The sequence below is a fragment of the Passer montanus genome, unplaced genomic scaffold (genome assembly GCF_014805655.1).
Source record: "Passer montanus isolate IOZ18808 unplaced genomic scaffold, ASM1480565v1 scaffold57, whole genome shotgun sequence".
In the NCBI taxonomy this organism is placed as follows: domain Eukaryota; kingdom Metazoa; phylum Chordata; class Aves; order Passeriformes; family Passeridae; genus Passer; species Passer montanus.
The window spans coordinates 5,113,570-5,134,517 of NW_024370705.1; the positions used below are offsets into that span (position 1 = coordinate 5,113,570).

Below are 20,948 nucleotides of genomic sequence, written 5' to 3' on the forward strand. Positions count from 1 at the left end.
CTTCCTCTGTCAGAAACCTCACTTCATCGAATATACTCCCACATCACCAAAATTAGAGCAGTAAGTTCCATTTTCTGTGGTCCCTTTGGAAGTCCACAGCTTCTTTTTAGAAACTGCATATTCCTCTTAAAAAAAACTCCAAGAGTGAGGACTCAAAGTGATCAATACCCAATTTAAATGGACAAGTTAGGGAGTGCCTGGTGCCTTTCTAGGTCCACCTGTACAGATGAATCACAGGAGCAATTTGCCAACCCTGAGTATGCCTCATACATTAAACGTGTACTTGAACATGCTGCCCAAGGGACCACACACAGAAATTCATAATTAAGGCATATTTTTCAGTAAGGTAAATAATATGCTTCCAAAATTCTGTAAAACTGGTTATTTGTTGCTAGTGGTTTATACACCATTACAAGTAATATGCAAGCCTTGCCCATACATTTCACATCTATTCAGTATTTTCTATTTAGATGAAAGAACTGGATTTTTCCCTTCTTCTAAGTCTTCCAATAGTTTATTTCTATAGCAGCTGCTAGAGATTAGCCAAAACAAAGGAAAAAAAAAATCTAAAAATCACATGAAACTTTCTGGGCAAGTACATTCTGCAAGGTTCAAAAAAGCTGTGTGATCTACACTTCAAAAGCATACCTAGAAGACACAGGAAATGGACGACTGACAATGTAAATACTAATATGCTCCTAATTTTTCTGTATAAACTTGGCAGGACTTTCTAAAGTTAAAGCTGAAGAAAATTCTACCAGCACTTTCTCAGTTAAAGCAAAAATAATCCATTTCACTTGAATAACCAATATCTTAAACTGAATATGAAAGCTAAGGCAGCAGAGATCTAAAGACATTAGTAGAAGTGGGGAAAAAAAGCTTCAGCAACTATTTCCCTAGGAAATATTTGCTATCAGAGAGTCTGTCAGTGCCAGCATGTTTTATACAAACAAAAGGAAGTCTGTGAAGTTTACATCAGATCCCTAAAGAAAATAATCTGTAGTAGCAAAAAAATGTAATAAACTCTTCCCATCACACACACTTCAATGCCACATCGCTGTGTCTCACCACAGCAGGTTTAACTGCCTCAAGCTAATGCTGCTTTCCTAGAAAAAAAGTCTTCATGGGAAGATTTGTCCTTAAAAATCAGTCAACCCTCCATGCTAAACTAAATCATGGGTTATTTAAGGAATAATCCCTATAAAATCAGAGCCGTGCCTGCAGCAGCGCGATCTCAGATGCGGCTGGGTGAGCAGTTAACAAAAGTATGGTTGTTTTTGCTGTATAAGCATTAAAGGTAACTAGTCTTTCACAGTGAGCTGTAACAATGGACTTGTGACAAAAAAACCCTTAATATACGGTCATAAAAAGCAGTTAGTTAATGATATAAGGACATGAAACACTCTGCAGGTCCTGGCTTCTCTCCCTCCTCAGGGCTGGGTGATCCCTCCCTCAGCAGCGCAGCTGTTCCAGCACTTCACTGGCGCCTGACCTCCTGAATTTCTGATTTTTCCATGAAAAAATGACTTGCCAAGGGCACACCAATTGTTACGAAATGACACCGTAATATTTTGAGTACTCATCCCTCAAATCTTGCAATGTTTTCTATACTGCAAATTACCATAAACTAAACATAACCGGGGCGGGGGGGATATATATAACCCCCACAATCAGTTGTGTAAAGGCCCTTTTTCTTGCCTTTGCCAGGGTCAGGTCAAAGTTGTCCCCAAGTTGTCCCCACAGGTCCCTCGGGCTCCTCCATGAGGGGCCGCTCCCCCCTCACGGCTCCTCCTCCTGCCATTTCCTTCCCCCTCAGCCTCCAGCAAAATAAACACAAAATAAACCCCAAACCCTGCAAAACCCCAACCGCCGGCACCACCCGGCACTGATGGGCCAGAACGGATTGGAGCCTTCTGCTGTATTAATGGGGCTTTTCCTAAACACCGGGTAAAATAGGGCTTTAAAGTTTGAAGTGCTATTTAATAAAGCCTGCACACATGTTGCTGTTACTTTAAATGAAGTAATAATTATGTTAAGTTCAGATTTAATACAGCACACAAATTAAAAAAATACATAAAATTGAATAACTTGAATTAAATTCAACTATGAAAGTGTAAAAATTGCAGTCAGCAAAGGAGTGAGAGGATGCTCATGTCGAAGGCTGGGACTGCAGCAGGAGTTGTATCAGCTTATTATGATATGAATCATATCATCTTATCACAACATATATAATCTTATCACAACATTGATAGTACCATATTATCACAACATGAATTATATCAGCTTATTGTGACGTGAATTGTTTCGGTTTCTCAGGACATGACCCGAGGTGTGTTCACCAACTACTGCTGGAAGAAAAAGAATTTTCCAGTCACAGCTGAATAGTTCTTCTAACTCTGCCAAATAATTTCAATTAAATTATATATTAGAGAAATTAAATTTATTTCACAAGTTTAAAGGGGTCCAAAGAATAAAATTAGCCACTTTACACTTAAAAGTCAGCTGCCTGGATACCACAGATTAATAAACACATATCAAATTAATTTTCCATTTTATATTATAAAGCTGCAAAAGAACTAATGAACATCCTAGACTTGGAATTTAATTTTTATACTTTCAATCAATCTAAGTAGCCCACAACTTTTATAAAAATCCCCTGAAGAGACTGATGGGATAGAAAACAGGGAATACAACAACTAATCCTTGTCCCTGCGGATATGCACACAGGTAACTCGGTCACCCCCTGGAAACACAGCCTCGGGAACATAATGCAAACCTCATCACCAGTAAATCTACATCAAAGCAAACAGGACACTAAATGAGACAAGATGAAAGTGTTCTCCATTTGCTTATTTTCTGTAAGAAAAAATATCCAAGGCTGTATTCTATAAAATTACTGCAACATAAAGGTGCATTCTATTCTGTTGTTGTTATTATTATTATTATAACCTCAGAGAAAGTGGGAATAGTGTAATAACATTTAATTGTAAGAAGATATCCAAATTTGTAAGAACTAGAATGTAATACAGGAAGGTAATGATGACCTGAGGAACTGTACAAACAGAATAAAATTATATAGCACAAGATACCATGTCCCACTCATTGGGCCTAGAGAACAAGATAATCTTCAGTAATCTTAAAAAGTGATAGCTGGATTAAGAAGAAAAAGGGCATAAGTGTATTAACTAATCACAGAATAACTCTGCAATCAAATCATATATATATATATGGCTCAGAGCAAGGAACTGTTAAGCTTCACCCTGAATATTGTGCACAAATGTAGTCAAATTTTAACATTCATGTAACCAGGATAATTGACAGAAGAGAGTTAAGAGCTTTTAAGATATGTATCATTTAACCTCATCAAGGCACTGAAGGTCAGATACAATTACACTCACTAAGCATTTTCAGAAGGTGAAAACTCCCCCTCTTTGCTTTTAAAACAACTCCTTAGCAAAAATCCGAGCAGAAATACATATCAACATTATTGTTTGTATGAGTTTAATTCGTTTGCATAGCATTTTATGATAAATGACCAGAGTCAGTGACTTAAGACATCTATTCTGTTCTCTTGGACTCAAGGCCTAACTCTACAAAATGTAGTTCAAGATCCATAATAATATAATTGCTCTGTAGGTATCCTGTATGATTTGAAGTGTCAAAATGAACTATTTGAGCGCATTAGAGCTTTTCTTACCTTTCCAGAAGATTATGAATTGCTTTGAAGAGCAGGGTCCTACACTCATAGGAAAGTCCATTCTCCCAGAATCCTTCTTCCACCACTACAAAAACACAAAATGTCAATATGCTCAGAATAGGGATACACAAACATTTATCCAAAACATATCTTCAATAGCTTTAATTTTCAAAGTAGCATGTTTCATTAAACTATTTCAACTATTACCTATATCACCCAAGCAGCTTTAATCTTTACTTCCCGAAGACGAAGCCTTTGAATTAAAGGAAAAAAAAAAAAAAAGCAAGACGAAGCCTTTGAATTAAAGGGAAAAAAAAAAGCAAACACAAAAGCATAAAAGCAAACCCATTTGTTTGTAGCATTCCGTATTCAAGTACAGGAGTGAGGAATGCACGATCATTCTTTGCCACCACTGCTGAGAGATCCTTTAAACCTTAACCACAGATGCCGACAATCAAGAAACAAAGTGAATCATTAAAGGTGTAAAATCAATTTACATAACTGAAACTACATAAAACAACTCCCCTGAACCTCTCGCTGTCACACTCAAGTGCAATTCCTCCATTGTACTGACTTCAACTATTGCAGTTTTAGCAATACACAGCAGATTTTACACCAAAATAAAAACTGTACACTCAGTACTGAACTGCAGAGATGTCAGAGTTTAAAAAAGTAAGTCTAATTATCTCTCAGAGTAGAGTGCAGCCTGAATTAGTCACCTGAAGGACAGACAACCCTCAGAAATATCTTCTGTCCTTACTCATGGCTTTTGGGTGCTAAAACTACCAGGAGTAGCACTATTTCTGGTATGCCTGTACCAGATTCTAAATCTTACTCAGCCAGAAGATGCAGAGTGAAAACAGATGATAAAACAACTTTTTCAAGGAGTAAGAATTCGCTAATTGTCTGAGTTCTGTCATTTCAATTTCACAGGAGTAGTCGGCAGATCTTTAAAAGTGCAAACATAAAATTCTACTGCACCTTAGCGCTGAATACTTCACACCCTCCCTGGCCAATTTGCAGGACGAGACCTCCCAGCATCGCGTCTATCGCAGAGATGATTATCTCAGCATAGTTTACAACCACGTTTAAAGGCAAGCTTCTAAGGAGTTAGTGCTCCATGGAAAATACTAATATATTGTCAGCAGCCTTCAAAGCCTCGAGCCACTGTTCGGCTGCTTCTCCAGGAGCTGTAACTCACACACTCAGACAAGAAAAGGCATATTTTTTGCATGTGCAGTGTTGTGATATGTTAATGTCGGTAACAGAGCCTCTCTCTTCGTGCAGAATGCAAAGGCCGGGTTTTAGTACCTAAAATCACCTTATCGGACAGCACAGGGCTTGCCGGGAGAATGGAGACACAGACCTGTGCCCCTGGGCACGAGCAGCAGCCAAGGAGCTTTTCCTCAGAAGCCACTGCAGGCCCTTTAATGCTTGCAAGCCCTCCCTGACACGAGGATGTAATGGGCCACGGCTATTTACTGCACACAACTCCGCGTGGCCTCGGCTTTCAGGGGTAAAACACTGGGCTTCAGGGACTCAGAACCCCCGTGCACGGCCGAACTACTGATGTATAAATTCTCAACACCTCAGAGCTACTGCAGCCCCAGAAGCTGCAGGGCAGGTTGAGTCTTGCACTTTAAAATTTCATAATCCTCAAATATATGAAAATCTACAGATTAGTTACACTATGAGAGATCACGCCTGCATGAAAATTTAGTATTTAAATTAAAAAATCAAATTTTTGGGCAAGACCATGAAGTTGGCAGAACCTGTAAATTCACTCTTACACAGCAGTGAGCTCTTGTGCAGTTTCACCCTATCCTAGGCTGTACTGCCAGTACTGCCCCTGCTTTAGGAACTTCATCCAAAATAGGAGGGTCAAGAATCAAGTCTGATTTTACAGGGAAGTTCCCAGTTCTGAAGTTCTCAATCCTAACTCCCTACCTACTCCCAGGTATACACAGCAGACTAAGTGGACCCTGTTACAGCTTATATAATCTCTCAGAACTATTTTCTGCAAGTACAATTTTGCCATTTCAGAAGAATTTAGATCAGATGATGCTGCTTTACTGCTACACTGAATGTAATATTTTGTAGAGTTGAGAAAATTTAATCCAGAATTCTTTTGTGTGTGGACATCACCTGTATTCTTTTTCCCTGCTCAGTTTCCCTGGGCTACCCCAGCCTGTTATTCCTCCACAGACATGAAAGCACTACACATCCCAGCAGGAGGGACTGGATGAGGGAATGGAAACTGGCAGCACTCCCCCTCCCTACCACCACCACAGCTGCATCCATGGCTGTCCTGCACTCAGCAGAGGAAATGGTTGGGAGGAGGGTGTCCAAAATCCTAGGAAAAGCAGGGAAAAGCAATGTGAACCTTGCAGCCAAGTCCTGAGGGTCAAGTGTGCCATGAGGTCAGACTGGCTGAGGAGCAGCAGTGGAGTGGGACAGGGAAAAGGGGAAAATCTGGAGTGGTAGCAACCCTCAATATTGCAATTTTCCAAACTGCCTTTCTTAGCACACAGAATTCACATAAATTATATATGAAATGCAAATAAAATTACTTCCCTATTAAATTTAACTCTATCATAAGACATTGCCATAACCATTTTCCTATAATAAATAATGCCTTTAATTCCCAGATATATTAAAGCATTATAGTTACTGTAATTACCTTTAATGCTTCTTTATCCTACTAAAAAAGTACATCTTACAATTAAGAGCATGTACATATGTCTGATGCCATTAAAATGAGGAGGAAAAATGAGAAGTGCAGCATTTCACCTCCTCTCTTCTGATCCAGACTCCACAAGAAAAGTGTTGAAATAACTGGAGCAAGTTACAACTTCAGGATGCATATGGTGACCAATAAAAAAGCTTGGCAAAACACTAGAAGTTAGACTATCCCTGTAAATTCCAAAGTTCCTTACACTTATAATTTAACTAGATTTTAGATTTTGAAGAGTATTTTAAATTCCTTATAGCAAATTGAAGCCTAGGAAATAGTCCCTCTCTACATGATGATTTCTAATGCTTTTAGCACTCAAACGTCCAGCTCCAGCCCCCTCAGCTTTCCCACACTCCTGACAGCATTTCCAGGCACAGCCAGCAGAACACAGGCGCTGTGTGGGTTCCAAAACTTGGGAACACCTCTGGCCTGTCCTGCAGGCATTTCTCTTTAGACCCAACAAATGCAGCACTGAACAACAGGTGTGAAAGGCACATCCCAAAACAGAGACCTTCCAGGGGAACAATCAAGGACAGATGGAATGTTTTAGTGGGAGAAAGCACAACAGAGCACAAACTACATTTTCCTCCCTGAAGTCAGCAGAGGACAAGAGTTTGGAGAGGCAGCAAAGCAGAGGGGACAAACTGTGGGTCACTGCTTGCCAGGCCATAGGGAGACAGACAGCTCATCCTCTTCTCACTGCCCTGCAACACAGGGAGAACTTCACCACATCATTTCTCACCAAAAGAAGCAACTGCTTTCCTGTAGTTATGTTTTGTTTGGGTTTTTTTATTTTTTAAATAAAATCATCTCCCAAAATAAACCACGAAGTCTATTAATATTCTGTCTCTAAAAATCTGGATTCTCAGGAAAAAAACTATCAAGAATAGCAGAAAATCCAAAACAAGAAAAACGTGTATCTGACACTTATAATGGATTACAGTGGAAGTGTTAATCTCACTGCTGGTGTTCAAACAGAATGGGAATTAATCAACAGCCTTCATATACAAAGTTTTTAGGCATTTGTTATGATTTTGTTTTTATAAGTTCAAAAAATGAATAAAACGTTTGTGCTGATTTTTATGTTTATTCTTGCGTATCAGATGGTAAAAGAATGAAAGGCAACTAAAATAATTTAGACTTACATGGGAAATTTATAATTTAAACATACATTAATGAGCAGATTAGTTGGCTTGGGATCTTTTTTATTTTCAAGTCAGAGATATTAAGGTCTTCAAAGTGTCCAACGATTTTTATGAAGCCAGCCATGTTCTCAAAAAAAAAGATCCATTGTAAAAATTTCAAGGAGAGAAGTCACAGCAAAATATCAAAGCAAATACTTCAATAATTTTAGGTCTCCCAGCAGAGATACTGGAAAGATAATAAGATCTCTGTTCTGCTTCAGTGGCCAAACTGACATATTTTACTTAAAAGAAATATAGGAAGGAAGGAGAGGAGGCAAGTCGAGGCTGTGTCGGCGCTGCAGAGACAGTTATACCTTTAAGAAATCCAGCCACCCACATTTTAATAATTCAGGTCACACTGCCTTGTGCAGTTTAAAAGCAGAATTAGTTTCAAAGAATACATATTTCCTCAGAGCTATGTTACATATTTCCTTTTAATGTATCATATTGCAGCAACAGCTGAAATGAACGTCTAGACATCAAAAACAAGGCTTTATTCCCACCTACTGCTTTTTTACCTCAGGCATCAGAGCTAATGAAACCCATTATCCAGAACACTGCCCTCAGTTACCACATTGGCCACTGCAAATATGAAAAAACACTCTGGGACAGCACCAGTTATTCAGCCATTAAAATTACTGAAAATCAATTTCTTGCTGCACACTGCAGAAATACTGATAGATTAAAGCAGGACACATGGGACAAGGAGATTACTTCCAGGGAAGATTACTATGTCAAACTGCTGAGGACAGGGACTTACTCAGCTCCTCAAGATTCACATTCAGAGCAGCACATGCTCCTTCCTAGCCTTTGATATTTTGCCTCCTCGTTGCCATGAAATATGAAGGATGTGAGGTTTTTTCAATGTTTTAAGAACACATGGCTAAACAACTCCAACACAATCAGACATAAAATTACTAAAAGCAAGCATTTAATTTTTCATCTGTATTTTTATTAGCATACTCTTAAAACAATATTTCAAAAACCAACGAGCATTTTGAAGCATCATTTCTCCTAAAAAATTGAGTTAAGAGAGTAACAACACAATGCAATGGTACATTAATTCTGAAAAACTACATTATACCCATAAAAATCCAATTAAAGACAACGCCATTGATCGATCATTGCTATACTGCCATTGATCACCTTGTAAAATCTGCGTTTGAAGTCATTAGTGATTAAATTGACTTATTACTAAATCAGATTCAACCCACTTAGAGATCTAATTTCCTTGTGCTGGTTATGATCGTAGGGAAATTGTGCTGCTCACTCGTACAGGCCTGAGAATCCATCTTGGCTCCCTTCCCCAAGTCAGCTCATCACAAAATGAACCAAAACAGTGCAAATGCTCCCCAGAATGACTCATTTGTGTTCTCCCATTTCCAAACACAGGGAATATTTACTGGACACGCACAGAAGCATTTCCAACCCGTATCTTCCCAAGGTATTCTTAACAGCTTCCAGGAAAATCAGAATATTAATAGAGACCATGGCTGGAGATTGCTGCTCAGGCACGGCCCGAGTTTGCATCTCAATGCACCGCAATTTTCGATATAAAAACCAACACTTGCAAGCAGAGTTGACTATGAAACTAAAATTGTTGCACTTCAGAAGGATAAATAAAACCTTCAAAGGCAACAGCTGTTGAATATCACAGGAATACTCCAAGGCTTTAATTGTTGCGCATTGAAACAGAAATTAGCATAATAGCTATTTATTGAAAAACAGATGGTAGGTAACTATCTGCACTTAGATTGTGTTAGCACTACTTAAAGTAATACTTTTATCGCTTCCTCAATCCCAGTAGGTACAGAGTTGTTTTTTATAAAATATACATTAAATGTTACATCCTCTCCCTGGCCCACACACTCACATTCCTGAGCTCCCGCACGGCCTCTCCTGCCTTTCACCGGAGCACACCACAGCCAGATCTTCACAGGGAAGGTTTCTCAGCAGCTTGGTTAACCAAAATTATTATCTATGAAATCAGAACGAGCATTTCTGTGCAATTACAGCTCGAGTCTGCTCTCTCTGTAGGAATGCAGATGAGCTGTGCAGAGCTCAGTTGCTCACTCCCGAGACAGGACAGATTCCAAATCAAACCATGGATTTGCCGTGTGGTTTTTGTTTTGAATGCTTTCTACAAGCACCAGAAAGAGCAAAAGGAACAGAAATAAGTCACAATTTTATGTGGTTTACACAATTTCCCAAAGCAAAGCAGGAAGTTGCATGCAATAGGAAACCTGCTCTCGCATGCCAGAAAATCCCCTCCAATCCCTGATTTACGCTGCTTCATTTGTCCCGCCATGTGTTTGTGTTAAGCAGGCTTATTTCCAAGGCACTTTATATTTCTTTGCAGAGTTATTTCCTATAAATAAAAAGTATAACCTGACCATAGTGAAAAGGCACTAAAGGTTTGGGGAGATTTTCACCATCTTTTCCTAAAATGTACCAGGCTAAGGATACCAGTAGAAAAGAAGTATTTTCTTAATTTTATTCCTTGGAGTTTCTAGAATTTCCTCTCACATTTTGAACTTTTCATTTTCTATTACATCTTCAGCTCTTTAGAATAAAGACATTAAAGGTATTTTGTCAGAAAGCAACATAAAAGCAACCCAAAAAACTTTGAAGGAAAATACAATTTTCAAACGTATATCATGCTTTCCTAATCCCAGAAACAACCTGCACTCTCCAAACCTAATTTGCTCTCTTCTTTCCCCTTCCAATTATCCCAAGTTTTCTTCATTTCTATTTCCAGTGACCACCTGGGCCTTGCAGCCAGTGTGACCCTCAATTCCACACATCAGCTGCAACCCCCACGTCTGCCTTTTGATCTCCCCAAGTTCAAAGAATATGGAATTCCTGCAGTGCCTGTGCAGCAGGAAGACCTTCCTCAGCACATGGATGCGGTGAGGAGGACTTGTATTTTTCCTCTCTGAACACAACTGGTGTTTACTAGCACTGGTGGGACACGGACTGCATTCGCTGTTCCCAGAGCTCTGCTGGAGGTAACGGAATGTACCAGGGCAGCGAGACTCTCCGGAGAAATCAGAGCGAGTTCAGCCATCCCCGAGTAACACAGAGCTTGTTCTGAGGAAAAATGCCGTCCCTATTAATCCCTACTTGGAAAGCGAAAGGAACCCGGCGTCTTCCCTCACTTCGCAAGAATGCAGGACGTCACGGCTGGAGCACAGCTCAGCTCGGAGCGCGGCTCCGGCCCGAGCTCTGCCGGCGCTCCCACACGGCTTCGCCTCAGAAGCGCCGGACAGGCCATTCCGCTCCGACTGCAATCCCGCCCCGCTCCCAATCCCACCGCTGATCCACCCCCACGTCCCCAGGAGCTGCCCCCGGCCAAGGGGACGTGGCAGTGCCCGCAGTGCCCGCCGTGGGGCCGCTTCCCACCGCCGTGCAGGGCAGCGCGGCCCGGCCCGAGGGGCACGGCCGTCAGTCCCATCCTCGTCCCGCAGCGTTCCTCGCTGCTCCACGACTGCTGCGTGCCACAGCCTTTAATCGAGATGTTAGGATGACAGCTGGAGGAAAGACGAGATCTCCAACACATCCAAGGAGACATTTATGGAGAAATCCCGGGTGCAGCGTGCCCAGTCTCCCCAGGCCCCGGAGCTCCGCTTCCACCCAGCTGGGCTCTGCTTTGCGGAACAAGAACTGGTGGTATTTCCACCTCAGCTGTACGCTGACTTAACCAAGCCAACATTTGGGTTTCCATCAGTTCAAATTTAAGTTTACCCTTCTGCATAAAAATTAAGAATTGTGCTTATTTTTCCTCAGTTCACATTTGGTTTTGGTCCTGTATCACTATTTGCAGAGGCTCCTATTTTCTTCCCCCTTTTTTTTTCTTTTTTCTCCCAACCTAATGGTTATAGAAATAACAACTTTCATTAGAAAATCTTATTTTCCTTAACTTACTTGTAATACTATATTGTAAGAAAACAAGATCTGGATTTAAGTAAGGGATACAGGAAGTATTTTTAGAGCAGTTTCCGGTGTTAAATACACATCATGTTCCCCACACAAAATAGCCAAAGGTTGTACGTGTGAACTACAACACTAATTCCATTATACATGGAACATATCAGATAAGTCCTCCTTCATGTTTCTGTTTGAAAATAGGAAAAGATGTGAATGAATATATATTTCTCTAGGTTGTACATACTTTCAAAGTAATGTTTTAAAGCTTATTTTACTATTTGTTTTCTTTGTAATACCTCCCTGCTGGAATTCATTACATTTTACAAAGGAATAAACAACAAAATTGACTTTTCAATTTGTATACTTAAAACCTTGCTGCAGCAAAAGCTGAAGGATGTAAAAAACCCAAGCCCCAACCAACAATCCCCAAAAATACAAAAGCAAGAGTTAGCAGCAGGCAAACCCAAATTTTAAATTGCTGGCAGGTTGTTTGAGTAGCAAAGTTAAGCAAAGTTCCCTTCCAATGCAAACCATAACATGATCCTGTAGGTCTTCCCAAACATGACTTTCAGCTTGTGATTTTTATCAATTAGAAAATAAATTTTAGCTTACAAGGTTTATATTCTTCAGAAACAGAGGGTGGGGCTTGAGCAATAATCAGTATCAGCGCAAAAATGGTTGTGGTCAGACCTTGTAAATAAAATACTTGGAAAACATATTTTCAAAAGAAAATACTCTCAGTTTTGCAACCATTTTTGGAAAAAAAAAAAAATGAAACTGCATCTTTAGTTGAGGTATGAAGAACAGTGTAAATGAAATATCTTTTTATAAATGTGCCAGTGAGAACCTTTTCCCTCATATTCTCGTCTTTTTGGAGAGGCCAGGAGCCTTCCAAAACCACAGGCACAGAATAAAAACACAGAACAGACTTCAAAGACAAAACAAGCATATTTTTGTCATTTTGTTTGTTCTTTACTCCCCATAAAACATGCCAAAATACTTTGTGCTCTTCTTTAAGCAAATGTTTACTGGAGTTTGCTGCTACTTGAACGGAAGCAAAAGCGGAATAACAGTTTTGTGTTGAGCTGTGCCAGTGAAGGGCCTGAACTGGAGGCAGCAGAATGTCAAGCAGGTTTTTAAGCAGGTTTTTAAATCTATTTTTGTCCTTTGAGGAAGCCAGCAGAGGGAGCTGGCTGGGATCTGGTCTGGGCTCTTCACCCAGGGGCTGCTTTTTCAATTAAGAAAAGGATCCAAGATCACACAGGCTAAAAATAAAACTTCAGGGGGAAAAAAATTGACCACATGCAATAATAAACATATTAGGAGAGAGCAGGTTTGGAGTGTAAGTGCTCGTTTTAAAATAAAACCCTGCATACAAAACTGCTTTGAAAGCAGAGAAACTTCCTTGAAAAATAATCTGATCAAATGTGTGATCCCTTGGGAAAGGCAATGGAAGATCCATGAAAATCCTGATGTCCATTACTTGTGCTGGCTGAACAGATACTGGCCCCAAACAGGTACCAAAAGCTCAGTGTAGGAAAACAACCCCTCTGCCTCCCCATCCCTGCCTTTCTAAGCAGGGACTACTGCAGATGCTCTTTCAGATGGGGACAGAAAAACAATTTCTTCAGCAGCACATTCTTATTTATAATAACATGTTTATTTACTCCTGTTTATAAACAGAAGGTATTACAGGGAAAAATAATGAGGTAGTCACAACATGGCGTGGGGAATGGAAGAAACAAATTACTGAGGCCTGGAAAGCTGTTCTAAAATACAGGAGTCCTTGGAATCCACACAGTAATAAATTAAAATACAAGATTTTACAGACTGAGACTACCAAGTACTCAGCTTTTCTAATGATCTTTAAGGCTGAACATATACACAGCAATTATTAATTTAAAGCCAGACCTGCTCTGTAAGATCTCTCCTGTGAAAATTACTGCAAACAAGAACCCAATTGAGCAGGATTCCCCTGGGGATGAGCAAGCTCCCCGAGGAACAGCCAGGAATAGAAAGTTGTGATTTAACTGTCTATTCAATCAAAAAAAGCACTGCTACTTCTGACTCCTCTGCACTTGGGACTCCTTCTGAAGATCACTTTTATAAAATTTGAGCCAACTGACCACATTTGACCACTACAAAAGAATTCCCCTTCCCAGGCATCCCCTGTGCTCACTGCTGGAGTGCTTTCCCATATCCATATTTCAGCAGGAGCCGTCTCCCTCACTGCTGGTTCTGCAATGCAAATGCAATATGTTGTTCACTTTACAGGCTGTTGCCATGGATATTAATGTGATGTCATAAATTGTTACATCTTCATTGCAGAAACAAAATGAAAGGGCTTGGAAGCAGGAGAAGAATAAGAACTCATCTAACCAAGCATATTTAAGAATAAGCAACTGTTGTACAAATCACAAAGAAAAAAGAGGCACATAAATGTGTATTTTAATTTACTGCTGTTGAATGTTTCTCTATGTAAGTGCTTCCTATAAGATTCCAAATTCCCTATTGAATTTTTTACTGGACTGTTACCTGCACAGTGGGACCTCCTCAGCAACAGATGGAACAGCACTTCTGACATTCAGCTTTTCACCATGGTTGGAAATATATTTTTCTGTTGGAAAAATCAGTTTCTCAACTCTACTTTAAATGATCAGGCAGTGGCCAACTACCCCAGCAATGCCAATATGCCTTGCCCCTGCTTTTGCTTTCATTCCAGACAGTTTTTGACTGACCAATTCCATTCATGGCATATAGACCATAGCCAGTACTTAATTTTCGAAAAATCAGGATTATGGGTTGCCCTTAAAAAATATTACTGACAAGTATTCCTGAAGTTTTTCCTCTCCAAGGACTTCAGGAATCAACAGTAACAAAATGTTCCTTTGCCTTATTAAAACAGTAGCTAAGATTACAACAAGTTAATCTACTTTATCTGTAGATATACACACAGAGAAAAGAATGATTTAGCTTAGAGAAAAGCAGAATACAGTACAAAGCACACCCAGTGTTCACAGTCACAGAGGATTTCCCTCATTTTCAATTAGTCAAACTGTCTGGTTTAATCTTTTTCCCAAACAGTTTAGCTTTGCTGAGAGTGGATTTAACTAAGTCGAAAGACACACAGCAAGTGGGGAATGAATGGGCACCTCTGCTGACCTGCCAAGGAATAACTGCCTGGGAATGGGGATAAACACATCCCACTCCCTTCCACGGTCACAAACAGGCTCCCAGAGGCAGAGCTGCACTTGGCAAGGAGAATCCTGATGCTGTCTGACCCTCTCCAGACTGGGGTGCCAGGAAACCCAGGCACTCCTCAGCTCCTGAGCATTTCCTTTGGCAGCTCCAACAGGAGAAAAAAGTCTCACACCTGGCCTTCATTTCTGGGGTCTCATCTACCCATTCAAAGGTGAGGAAGTCATCCCCTTACAGTGGTGAGGTGTTCCTCCCATTTCCAAACTCCCCTGAATTGCATATGGAATGGGATAGATGCACACCCTTCCACTGAAACAGAGCATCCCACACTCCCACAGCTCAGACAACAGAAGAGATCTCAGCTTCAACAGCCCAAGGGTATCTTCCCTGGTCTTGTCTTTGGCTTCCACTTCCACATTCCATCTAATCAGGAGTCTTAAACTGTTCCTCCAAGTCTCTCACCTTTAACTCTCCATCATAATTCATTAAATACCTTTTGTTCCTATGACCCCACTCATTTAGGGGAGGAGGAATACTCATCAAAAGACATGCTCACCATTCCAATATCTCCAAGACTTAAAAGGCTACTGAATAGCTGAACAAATAGAAAACAAAAATAAGTTTATTGACATCGTTTTTAAAAAGGTGTTCTGCAACTTCAGCTTTGCTAGTTTGGGAGATGTTCAACTCTCTTAATGTGTTTAATTCACTTGCTTATGAGAGCTCCTGGTACCAGTAAAACCCAGTGAATAGTCCCCCTCCCAGTTTAGCTCAGGCCCTCTCACCAGCTGCATTTCTTGGTGATGGCACCACTCCCACTGACTCCATGGCAGCTGCACTGGTGCATCAGGTGTTTTGGGCAACACAGGGGTCACCTGCACTCTGAGTTTCAAATCCTATTTTTAATTAAGGTGCTTAAAGGGCAAAACAGCCTCCAAATGACATCTCCCAGTCACCCATCTATCCCTGCCCTCTGGCAGTGGGAAGCCATTCCCAATGTCCTCTCCCTCCATCCATTGTCCTAAGGCCCCTTCCAGCTCTCCTGGAACCCCTTGAGGCCCTGGAAGGCTGTTACAAGGTTTTCAGAGAAACCAAGTCTGCAGATCCCCATTAATTGCTGACTTCTGAAATACTTCTTGATTGGAACTGTTTAACTCAATTCCCAGACCCAGTGTGTGTTACTATTCTGGGGGGAGCCACCCAACACAGAAACTCTGCCATGGCCCCCTGCTCTGAACAGTTAAGCAATAGCTGCTATGTGAGCAGTAATACTGAGAATTTATTACCCTTGAAGGATTTGCCTCCTACAGTCCTACAGACTGAACATCCAGGGTCAAAGGGCAATAGAAGGTCACAATACTTCTTGATTGGAACTGTTTAATTCAATTCCCAGACCCAGTGAGCCCCTATTCTGGGGGGAGCCACCCAACACAGAAACTCTGCCATGGCCCCCTGCTCTGAACAGTTAAGCAATAGCTGCTATGTGAGCAGTAATACTGAGAATTTATTACCCTTGAAGGATTTGCCTCCTACAGTCCTACAGACTGAACATCCAGGGTCAAAGGGCAATAGAAGGTCAACGAGCCCTACAGGGCAGCCTGAACACACCACAGCACCACGCTGGGACAACAGACAGTGGGATCAGACAGGAGCAGGGGCAGCCCAGGTGTTGGAAGAACACTCTGGGATGCAACATGAAGTGTTTCATCAAATTCCTCACCCAGAGCATGCTCCTGTGCAGCATCCCACAGCTATCCCCAAGAACAGTGCCCTGCACACAGCACTCTGCAGCTTCTCCCTAAATCAGGAGGGTTCTGTGAATGTAGCCCAGGGGTTCACTGCACAGGAGAACACAAAATGCTATTTCTAAAATAAAAAATAACTATAAATTGAGCTTTTATTAAAAAACGCAATTCTGTTTAAAAACGCAGCTATAAGAAGATTACAGCTCCGCCTACTTAATTTCCCCTAATATTTAAGTAAATAACAACCATCCATTCCTGCATCTCCACAAAAGCCCTTGGCTGTCATGCAGAAGGAGGCACCCAGAGAACTCTCCAGAGACTGAGCTGGACTGTGGGGTGATCTTGTGAGCCCCACAGGGCTCTCGGTGTGCCCTGGGCCACAGAACAGCCTGGCAGCACCATCACTGCACATCAGCCTCACCCCAACCCCAGCCTGCTGTGCTGTCCTGGGCACAGCCTGCCCTGGGCACAGCCTGCCCTGGGTACAACCTCCATGGGCACAGCCTGCCCTGGGTACAGCCTGCCCAGAACATTGGCACGGCCCCTGGACATCCTAGCAAGGACCCAGCACTTGCAGGACCCTGAGCCAGTGTGACAGAGAGTCCAGAGGATCATTCCTGGTGGGACAAGGAGGGAGGGATCTGCTGCCAGGCTGTGCCAGCTGCCACTTGCAGCCTGCAATGGACATTGGCATTTTGCCTTTCTGTCAACAATCTTAGTGTCAAAAACCAAGCACACACATGGCTCCATCCCCACAGAGTGCCTGCAACTACCACGTTTTTCTCTTGTGGAACAAAAATAGGCTGATTTTCCATCACTGATACATCTTGCACTTCGGAACACCTACAGCCAAACCCAAATTCTCACCTACTTACCCCAGAAGCAGCAAAGCCAGACTTAATTGACTTTGTCACGCTAGGGATGTAAAAAACAACTCCAAACTACTGCAAACCATGGCTAAATACAAATCACAGCACTTGAGTTTCACTGCAAATTAACAGGGAAAAATCCCCCTGTGAAATCTCCAGCACCCTGACAGCCCCCCCCAGCTCCATCTCTCTGGGCCAAAGAATTGCACTCACTTGTAACATTTACACATAATCCAACAGCAAATGAAGCTTCAGCTGAGGATTAATAAAATGCTGGGTTTGCTTACTTGTCCCCCTCAAGTAGAATATAAAACAGCTGGAAAGATATCCTCTTGGAAATGTACTCCATTACATATTCTTCATCCTGATAACAGTTATCAAATACAACCAACAGATCAATGACTGATGCTACTGACAATTTATTTTCTTTTATTCTTTCCTTCTTGTTTATGTGATACCCCCATGGCCTGTAAGAGGTCTTTGCCTTCAAACACAAAGCATCACAATAACTCCAGACATTATTTTCCTGGCATAAAACCCCAGCTACAATGCATTTAAATTTCCACAAAACATGCCTGGGTTGTTTAAAGAGGGTAGCAACAGGGAGATAATCCCAGTTTAATAACTCTGCATGTAATTGCTCTGAGCTACCATCTTAAGCTGTCTTACATAAAACCCATGCCCTGGGTCACTCCTTGTGGCCCTTACCTTGGAGCACAGTTTGTGTCTGGCTGCACCTCCCAGCCCAGCTGTGCTCCATCCCCACTGCTGGTGTCCTGCACCTCCCTGAGCTTCCCACATAACCATGGCAGAAATGGGCCCCCCCTAAATTAATTCTCAGGATTTTGTAGAAAGTATCACATGAGAAACAAAATAAATCTTGATTTCACATTTAATACCTAATATCTATGTTCTGTGGTGCTTTCTTTTTATTTCATTGCAGCATTAGCACACTAAAATTATCAACATGCAGCTTCTTTCTACTAAAATTGCTAGAGAGGATTTAATGTCTAAAGTAACTGCACCACCTCTGTTCTAGTTAAAAATACAAAAATAAAGGTCTCTACTGCTGGTATTTAACCTTTATCTCCAAAACTTAACTTCCAGCAATAACAGTGGTGAGTTTCACCTGGGCTATAAGAAAGAAATAATAGTCAGATCAGTGGGGGTAATTCTGGAAAATCATTGATATTTCTCATTTATGCAAAATAAAATCAGGTTATGAAAACTTACAAGAACCTTAGTGGAAAATGCCTAAAGTTCCCATGTTCAGGGAAGAGAAATAATTTCACCATGCATGAGAATCTTTTCCAAGACAGACCAGTAAGAGACAGACAAATTATTTAACCAGTCCTTCACTTCTACTGGGGTATGTTTTGGCAAGAGATTCCTACTGCAGTGGGAAAACATGCTTGATGAGCAGTGTTTTACACCTAAAATTCTCCTCATTCCCAACAATTTCCCCATGAATTGTCAGCAAATCTGTAAGGCAATAGATCCCTGTTCTCACTGCTGTCACTTTTGCATTTCACAGAAGTGGTCTGAATGTCTTTCCTTGCCAAGACATCACCATTGGAATGCTGCATTTATTCTGCAGCTAAAATAAAATACACCCTACTCAACTTCCTTTTGGTCTCTCTATATTTTAAATGCATTTTCATGTGATATCAGGCACAAGTTAGTCCAGAAGACTTCAAAGTTCCTGCATCGTTTCTGACAGTACCGAGCAGCTTCTCCTTGTCCCACCCACCCCAAACCCTGGAGGTGCTCACTTCCAAGAGCTGAGCAGCCCAGGTGCCAGGGTCTCCCTCCTGCAGCATCCCAGCCCCATGCTTATTTGTAAATAAGCTAATTTTGGTGAAAGTTACACAATCAAATACACACAAGATTAGCTAAGAGGAAAAAACAAATTAACTTCTCGTTTGGCTCATTTTCAAACTCCAAATTAAGAAAGGAGTGGAAGTAACTGGCTTCATCCCACTGCTGTTTAATAAGCTCTTATTTTGGTGTATCAAAGGAAGATAAGACTCTTGTTCTTGTGTCTGTGTATATATATATACACATATATACATACACAAATATATATGTACACTCACACATATATATACTGAAGAGTCTTATACTCTACACCATTCTTTAAAAAACATTAAATAAATTCATTATTCAAGAAAACATTATGGACAGCACCACAGATGTTTTTAAACACAATTTTTAAGAAAGTACTTAATGTGTTAAGTACTCCTAATGCTAAGGAATGATCCAAACTCAAATACTCACATCAAACCAGTGCACACAGAACCCTGTCACTGGAAGATGTTTGTTTATTCCTGGCTGGCTCCCCAGCAGATAGCAGGATACATCTGAATCCAAGCAAGAGAATGGCAGGGAGGAAGCTCAGAAGCAAATTCAGATCTATGAAAATTGAAATATTACCTCAATACAACATTTTCACTTTGGGAGTTCCCTGCAGTAACTGTTGCTCTTTGGTGTGGTGTTTGTATCCAAGAACCATCTTCCATGATCCTGCTGGTGAGCAACTACTGAAATCTCCACACTTGGACGTGCCTTAAAATCTACCAAACCCACTGGATACAGCAACTGGGCAGCAGGAGCCAAACAGGGAATTGGACAGGGATGGTCAGTGGAAAAAAAATAATGCTGGAAGGCAAGGGAACCAAAGCTGGTGTCCCTCTGCTCCTGAGGCTCCTCTGCTCCTGAGGCAGCACAGGCTGGGGACATTGCACTAGGCATCAGCACAAAGTGGGAACAGCAAAACAAACAGAAAAGATTCATGGAACAGCAAAACAAAAGGCACTTGTGATTCTGTCTGCAAGGAACAGCTCTCATCAGCATCTCCCAGTTTAACCCAGTTTAATGGGGGGCCATTTTTACAGTGAAATTACTCAGCAGAAAAAGCCCAACCCAAATGTGAGAGGAAGGGCTCAGGGTGAGAGCACTGTTGGAGGGGCACATTTATCTCCTCATGACTGTTCGAGAGGGTTTGCTCTTCATGGATAAGTTATTTATAGCTCATCTGGGCAGCATCCACATCTTTAATTCTGTAGCAGCTTCCCTTGCCTTTTGAATTAAAAATTGAACTTTACTCCAACGGATTCTCAAGGGGAAAGCATTAAATGTGCCACATCCTGTTCTTTGTTTCAAAGCAGCAGTGTGAAATAATGTAAAGAGCTCACACAGCCCTGATGATTACTGCATATTTCATTACCACTCCAACACTCTTTGTCCCACTTAGAGCTGCCTACATGCCTTGGGCCATATGGAGCTGGTTAAGCAGGGCCTGTGATTACTACTTGGAAAAATCTACAACAATCATTCTCAGACAATTCTCAGCATTGTGATTATTTAACTTCCATTTTTCTAAACCTAAAAAAGTAATCGACCATGTCTGGAATATAAGTCAGCCCCAATTTTTCAAAATTTATTAAAAGATGCAACTGATTATATAAATATATCACAGAACAAGTAACTGAGCTGAGGTGCAATGGGCTGTATTTATTTTTGCCCATCATTTTGGGTAAGTTTGGGGAAATGTATGACTTCAAAGTCAGAAATGAGTGATCTTTTATAGCCAAC

The 20,948-nt window shown here is 41.1% G+C and overlaps 1 protein-coding gene across 1 annotated transcript in view; it reads right to left on the reverse strand.

Annotated features, from left to right (window-relative positions):
* The window catches only part of MED13L (mediator complex subunit 13L), a 92,486-nt gene extending 81,553 nt beyond the window's left edge, over positions 1–10,933 (reverse strand). The window contains exons 1-2 of the mRNA XM_039725798.1: positions 9,489–10,933; positions 3,698–3,782 (exon numbers count right to left, since the gene is read on the reverse strand). The gene's annotated coding sequence lies outside the window, so the exon portion shown is untranslated. The remainder of the gene's footprint in view (positions 1–3,697; positions 3,783–9,488) is intronic.
* Positions 10,934–20,948: the final 10,015 nt, after the last annotated feature.